We start from the raw sequence: 6158 nt of genomic DNA, 5'->3' as shown, positions 1-6158 counted from the left end.
CTATAGTCACTAGTTTATGAGTCATGTTTTTGGAATTTTAAACTTTGTCTGCATAGAATATCAAGTTTACATTTGAAAATTAAAATTGTCTTATTGTTCTTTCAAAGAGAATAAATTCTTTATTGCGCTAATTCTTTGTTGCGCTAGTCTGTAGATTCTTTGATAAAATTTTAGGTTCTATATTTACAGGATAACAAAGGTTTTGAATAGTTGTAGTGCTAGCGCTGCTGACATTATTGGTACCAGAGAGAGGCTCAAACAAGAGCTTGAAACTACTACACAAAGACAAGAGATTGTGGCATGCTTCTTACACGATTATCAACTCTCCCCTAAAGAGGTTTAAATTATTGTTTTATGTCTTCAACTATGGCTTTGTGAATTAAATGAAATACATGTACTATGTTCTTGCTTACAATTAATTGTTGATTATCTGTAGATAAATGCACTTAGAGAAGAAGAGCTGAATGAAAACTTTTTCAAGGCATTATCTCATGTCCAAGAGATTCATGCCAATTGCAAAGTGTTGCTTAGGACACATCATCAGGTAATCTTCTTGTTGTCTCTATCCCCCTATATTATGCATGCAATTCAAACCTGTTGTCTGAAATCTGAATTCTGAACCCAAAATGCCTATATTATTATGAGTTTAAATGGGAATACTCTTCATCCTCTTGGGCAATATTTTCCATTCTTGACTTAAAGTCATGAGAGTTCTGCTAGCTCGCTGTTGCTGCAAAGTGGGTAATAACATTACAAAGGTGAATGTGGAAAAAGATTTACGTAAAATATAGAATTTAGATCATTGAACCATCTATTGGTGACTATGATAAAAAGTTATCAAATTGTCCAAGGATTTCAGTTACCTGTGAACTTTCCTTTGAATGAAATTGGTAATGCATTAAATTGTTAGAACCTATTAAACCTCCTCTAGTCCCCACTACGGGTAAATTTCCAATTGGACAAGAGCAACTTGCTTCAATCACTAATAGAAAATATGCTTTCTACATCGGTTATTTATGACTTTCAACATCGATTTTTGAACCGATGTTGAAAGTACCGACGTTGATAGTATTATCGTTAACATTGGTTTTTTAAAAACCGATGTTAACGTAAAATTACCAACATCGGTTATATAAATAACCGATGTTGGTAATATGAATTACACCTAAAAAATGTATATTAATGTTGAAAGTTAACATCGGTTTTTCCAAAAAACCGATGTTAACGTTTTCGATATTAACATCGATTTTTTACAAAAAAACTGATGTTAACTGTCAACATTAACACATTCGTTAACATCGGTTTTTCCAAAAAAACCGATGTTAACTGTCAAATTAACACATTCGTTAACATCGGTTTTTTTGTTTTCAAAAATTTTTTTTTAAATAATGTCTCTGTTTTTACAAAAAAAAAAACCAAAATTTAACCTGTAAATTTAAAATCAAACCACACAGCACACAACATATATCATTTGCATTCTGCTTTCAAATAGATTTTAGCAGAAAACTAGCTATCAACAAAGGTTATTCAATGTTAAAATGAAACAACAATTGTAAAAAATGTAATGTAAAGTATGTAAACTAATTAAGTAACCTAAAGTTACATAGTTGCTTAACATCCTATGTTTGATTTCTAACTTTTAGATAATACTGTGCCCACTAGATGCGAAGCGCCATGAATCTCTCTGCTTTCAATTGTCTAACTTCATTAAAATACTACATGATCAAATAAAAAATAAATTAATAATGTAATAACAATTATAAGAAAACAAACTTTGTTTGAAATAAACAATTACCGTCTCTCAATTATTTCTGAAAGATCCTAAGATTATCGTGGACATCCAGTGCATCACGTAGTAGCCACATTCAGTGATTCCTTTTTGTCTATTACACTAAATACATAATGAAATTTGAATATTAATTAAACGTTAACTACAATTAGTGTACACACAAATAAAATATATATAAGTAGAAGTTTTATTTAAATCACGTACCTTAACAACAATTCACCTAGCAGCAGCCTTGGATTTAGGTTAAATTCAGGCTATGAGAAAAATAGGGACTAAATAAAAAACAAAATCAAAAATTATATACATTTAAGCCAGAGGCAAAGATCGAATTACAAACTTACTTGTAGCTTTTTAAAGAAATCTACAAATATCATACAGGATTTCCTATATGATTAAACTTTTTTAGTTAGGGATAATAAGAGGAATAGTTATTCCATCAACAATGAGCAAATATCATACAGTAAAAATACTATAGAGGAATTAATATTTAGACACTTAGAACCAAAATCCCTAAAAAAAAATAGAAAAAATAGAAGAATAAAAAGTCAAAAAGTAAAAAAAAATCGATCAAAAAGTCAAATAAAAAGCTGGTCAAAATCAGGCAAAAATAAATTAGTTAGCAAGAAATTGATTCACAATATGTAAATAAATAATGTTTAATACGGTAGTAAGGGTGGGGATAAAGAAAAATGTAAGGGTGATTCTTGTTTTTTTTGTCTCAAATTGGATAATAAGGAATTATTTTTTATTTTATTATTGGGATAAAGAAAAATGGTCACACATCATTTCAAGTCATGACTACTTATTTTCGTAAATTTAATAGCAAGAAAAAATTTGATGAAATAGATTTAATATGTCCTAACTATTAGCTTTTATATTTGTTGCCAGCTAACTAATTATTAGGTCCTTAATTTTATAGAGTAATTTTACAAAATATATTCTGTATATATTCAAAACAAAGTGACATAAAAATATATATCAGTAGAATTTAATTAGCATCATAAAAGTGAAGTAAATAAATATTGATGCATGATATAGTTTACTTTGGCTACCAAATCTAAATAACTTCAACACAAGACTATAAATAATTTTAAAATAAATATTTTTTTAAGAAATTGATGGAATTTATTTCTTAAAATAAGTAAATTTTTTAAAACAAAAATAATTTAGAAAAATACATTATAAAAAAAAATACTTATTATATTTAAATAAATATATATTTCGATAAATAAATTTAAAAAAATTTCCGCTAAAGACTCCAAAGAAAATTTATGAAGATTTTGCATTTGAAATCCCCTTTATTTGTTGAGTTGCTGGGCTATAAACTCCCACAATAATTCCCCCAACTACTGTGGTCCAACTATGTGGCTGGTGGGATTACCATAAGAATACAATAATGAAAAGGCTGATGAGACTTTTAGAGGCTCTCTCTATGGAAAAGGAGAGAGGGAAGCACTGAAAATAACGAGGAGATGACCAAAAGAAAAAGCATGGGAAGAAAGGGGGCATGGGCCTCCACAAGGGATTATCAAATTAAAGTTGGAATCACATATGATATGCACATAGGAAAAGGTGTGCAACTACTGCTAACAACAATGGAGATATTAACCATCAAACGCGTGGGATTATTTAGCTTAACTAATATTTGAGTTTTTCGAGTTCAACTCTTAGATACATAACTATTAAAAATTAATAAGAAAATTTTTATTGTTTATAATAATTTTATTTAACTCAAAACAGATTTTCTTCCATAAAAAAAGTTTTACTTTAATTGGATTCTTGTAATATCTTTGTTTAGATTAAAAAAAATCTACGCATTAAGAGTGTTAATTTTACTAAATAAAGCACATCATGCTCATTAGAAAAAAAAGGGGAGGGGGGGGGAGGCTATATTTCTTTGACATTACTAAATACCCATTTGAAAAAAGAAAAAAAAAGTTAGCAAAGTACAGGTGAATAAAAAGATTGGGAGAAAATAAGGAGTGAGCTTACCAGATGATTTGCGCCTGTTGGCAGAAACGTTCCTGCAAAATAAAGAATGGGAAAAATTAGGAATTGAAAAAGAAAGTGATAATATGTATAAAATATAAGAGAAAATACATTACCTCTGGTTGGGTGGAGCATAGCACTTCAGCACTGGGGTCGATTCCGTTGTCGACGGAGGAACCTGAAGATTCTCTAGCATCTTTCTCTAACTACTTGTTCTTCGAACCCCCCGCGGAACAAATCTCAATCAAAATCCTAACAAACACAAAACCACAAATTCAAAAACAAAACTAAAAACCAATCTCAACTTCCTCAAAAACAATAACAACAACAACCGTACTACCAACAGTGAAACCACAAACACATTTACAAAAAAAATCAAATTTAGAATAAAAAATCACAGAACATGTGAAAAAATGGCAAAGTACCTTGGCGAGCGACGACAGCAAAAGCGTTGATAGGAATTAGGGGTTGGAGCGGTGGAGTGAAAGGTTCCAATTTGAGAAATTAGGGCACAAAGGATTTGGACTATGTGTTTGGTCCGGTTATTGGGGAATATAAATTGCCGTCAAAATGGATTTGAAAGACGATTTTATTGCTTTAACCGTGTGTGTATGGAGATATGAACTAGGTAAAAAAGCTATAATTTTTAAAAAAAAATGATATATATATATATATATATATATATATATATATATATATATATATATATATATAATTTATTTGTTCTTATCGAATTTTATTATATTAGCTTCTTTGAATAGATATATAGAGATTTAATTAAATAATATTTGATTAATTATCTTATGATTGTGTCTTATTAATTAAATATGTGGTTAATTAATAATGAATTAAATTAAATTACATTTAATTTATATTTGTTCCGATTGATTAGTAATTAAATATTTGTTCCGATTAAATTAAAAATATTATTTTAAAAGATAAATACAATATATAAAATAAAAAAATTATATAAATATACATATTCTAATTTATGTGAATAGTATTTTTTACATATACTAAAATTAAGATATTTTTATTATTTATTAGAATAGTATTTTTTATTTATACTTAACTTTATTTAATCAAGTTGTTATTTTTTAAAAGAATTAAATTATATAGTAAATAGATGTACTTAAATAAAATGAGAATATTTTCTATTTTTAAAATATTTATTTATATAATTTGTTGACACTATTTTTATCTATATTACAATAAATAACATGAATTTCTTAATAGAGATAAAAAAATGTTATCACTAAATCAGAAATATTATTTTAAAAGATAAATATAATATATAAAATAAAAAAACTTATATAAATATAAATATTCTAATTTATGTTAATAATATTTTTTACATATATTAAGATTAACAAATTTTTATCATTTATTATAATAGTATCTTTTATTTATATTTAACTTTATTTAATCATGTGTTTATTTTTTAAAATAATTAAATTACATAGTAAATAAATGTAATTAAATAAAATGAGAATATTTTATATTTTAAAATATTTATTTATGTAATTTATTGATAATATTTTTTTATCTATATTACAATAAATAACATGAATTTGTTAATAGAGATAAAAAAATGTTGTCACTAAATCAGAAACATTGCTTTAAAAGATAAATATAATATATAAAATAGAAAAAACTTATATAAATATACACATTCTCATTTATGTGAATAATATTTTTTACATATATTAAGAGTAAGATATTTTTATTATATATTAGAATAGTATTTTCTTATTTATATTTAACTTTATTTAATCAAGTGGTTAATTTTTTAAAAGAATTAAATTATATAGTAAATAAATGTACTTAAATAAAATCATAATATTTTTTATTTTTAAAATATTTATTTATGTAATTTATTGACACTATTTTTATCTATATTACAATAAATAATATAAATTTCTTAATATAGATAAAAAAAATGTTGTCACTAAATCAGAAATGTTATTCTAAAGGATAAATATAATATATAAAATAAAAAACTTATATAAATATACATATTCTAATTTATGTGAATAATATTTTTTACATATATTAAGAGTAAGATATTTTTATTATTTATTAGAATAGTATTTTTTATTTATATTTAACTTTATCTAATCAAGTGGTTAATTTTTTAAAGAATTAAATTATATAGTAAATAAATGTACTTAAATAAAATGAGAATATTTTCTATTTTTAAAATATTTATTTATGCAATTTTTTGACGGAATTTTTTATCTATATTATAATAAATAACATAAATTTCTTAATATAGATAAAAAATGTTGTCATTAAATCAGAAACATTATTTTAAAAGATAAATATAATATATAAAATAAAAAAACTTATATAAATATAAATATTCTAATTTATGTGAAAA

At 24.7% G+C, this 6158-nt stretch overlaps 1 long non-coding RNA gene across 1 annotated transcript; it reads right to left on the bottom strand.

The window, feature by feature from the left end:
- Window positions 1–1465: 1465 nt before the first annotated feature.
- On the bottom strand, window positions 1466–4342 carry LOC114401334. The gene is made up of 6 exons (XR_003664254.1): window positions 4204–4342; window positions 3895–4030; window positions 3782–3813; window positions 1994–2061; window positions 1796–1891; window positions 1466–1715 (listed from the first exon to the last, which is right to left on the bottom strand). It is a non-coding gene; the product is annotated as an uncharacterized LOC114401334 (long non-coding RNA).
- Between the last annotated feature and the right edge of the window lie 1816 nt (window positions 4343–6158).

The sequence above is a fragment of the Glycine soja genome, chromosome 20 (genome assembly GCF_004193775.1).
Source record: "Glycine soja cultivar W05 chromosome 20, ASM419377v2, whole genome shotgun sequence".
Classification (NCBI taxonomy): Eukaryota; Viridiplantae; Streptophyta; class Magnoliopsida; order Fabales; family Fabaceae; genus Glycine; species Glycine soja.
Note: the sequence above shows the minus strand (reverse complement) of the source record. Positions and strands in the feature narration are given on the sequence as shown.